This window comes from Perca flavescens, chromosome 23 (assembly GCF_004354835.1).
Source record: "Perca flavescens isolate YP-PL-M2 chromosome 23, PFLA_1.0, whole genome shotgun sequence".
Taxonomy (NCBI): domain Eukaryota; kingdom Metazoa; phylum Chordata; class Actinopteri; order Perciformes; family Percidae; genus Perca; species Perca flavescens.
In genome coordinates, this window is record NC_041353.1 from 21,396,436 (window position 1) to 21,398,199 (window position 1,764).

Below are 1,764 nucleotides of genomic sequence, written 5' to 3' on the forward strand. Positions count from 1 at the left end.
TGAAAATGTTTTGTCAATTCCTCTGAAATATTCATGATCACGCATAGTACGAGCTGCTGGATGTTTCTCAAGGATGAGAGGTTGATGGGGCAACACCAACTTTCCATTGTTTGGTGTATTTAAGCCAAAACAAACTGCTCTGCAGGGCAATGTATGACTGTGCACATCCACTATACTGTAATGCAGTCATCTCTACAGTGTATTCTCTTTGAGAGCCTGAGCTGTTTGCATACATTAGGAGATACCCCATACATTATCCTTGGTCAGGAATGAATCTGGTGCATGCACAGACCAACCTTGGGAAATCAATATGGACAAAGTCTAAAACCTCATGGCCCAGAACACATTAAGCACTCACCACGGAAATCGAAGCGCTGACATTACTGACAAGAAAGTGAATGAAAAGTCAGGTGTAACACTCAATCAACTTGAGCGACTTGTTTTAATAGTCTGAACACACACAGTTCCTGCGCACCTTGGTGGCCTTTTTAAATGTAATTAAGTTCCAAATGTATTCATTGACTTGAAGTGTGAAGAAATGCAAAGGACATAGAAGGTTGAATGTGGAAGGCAAGATCGAGCACAGAAAGAAGACGGGATAATTCTCATAAGAAGCTGAGACAGAGTGATTGAACGAGAGCTGAAACAGAGACAGGCTTGGATTACTGTTTATATAGAGCGAGGATTAACATCTCTCCACAGTCAATGGATCAGTGTGAAATTGCAAAGGTGTGCCACTGTCATTTTCACTGCTGTCAGGCCACCTCCTCTGGGGTGTAACACTTTCAAAAGATAGCAGATGAAGATTTCTGCTGTGACTAGCCATTTTTTCTATTTCACTGGCTGGATCTGTTTCATCTACTGCACTGAATGTTTGGAGCGGTTTGTTAAAAATACTTTTAGTCTTTACTATTGGTGAAAGTTAGGAGGCCAACGAAGGAAGTCACAATGTGACATAAACCAGATTAAATACATTAATAGTATCTATTCATGAACAATAATCTTAACCTAAAGATTTCCTGTTGGAAGCCTCGATAACAGGTTTCTTCTTTGAGTAAAAATGATTCTGTTCTATTATAACATAATTTGTTTGGCTGGAAAAAAAAGCAGTACACTGTACAGCAGTGTATTGTATGTGTGTCTACAATACAAGTAATCATGTTAAAATCTACCTACAGTACTTCATCACATTTACAAGATGCTAGTTTGGGGCGCCCTGGTAGCTCACCTGGTTGATTGTGTGTGTGTGCGCCCCATATACTGAGGCTCAGTCGTTATTGCAGCGGCCCGTGTTCGAGTCCGACCCACGGCCATTTGCTGCATGTCAGGCGCCAGGCGCCCCCCCCCCAAAAAAAGATGCTAGTTTATTAGTTGCAGGTTAGACGTTATTGGCAGTACAAATATATATATAGAATAGGTCAAATTGTGTTTAACGTTGTTTTAGCCATTTCTCCAAGACGCATACCTAACCACATGGGTGGCAGTGAAGGTCAGGGGCCTCGACGGACCAGACCCGGGCGGCAGACGCTGGCTCTGGGGACGTGGAACGTCACCTCTCTGTGGGGGAAGGAGCCGGAACTGGTGCGGGAGGTGGAGCGCTACCGGTTAGATCTGGTGGGGCTTACCTCTACGCACAGTCTCGGTTCTGGAACCATACTCCTGGATAGGGGTTGGACTCTTTTCTTCTCCGGAGTTGCCCAGGGTGTGAGGCGCCGGGCGGGTGTGGGGATACTCACAAGCCCCGGCTGGCGCCGCTGTGTTGGA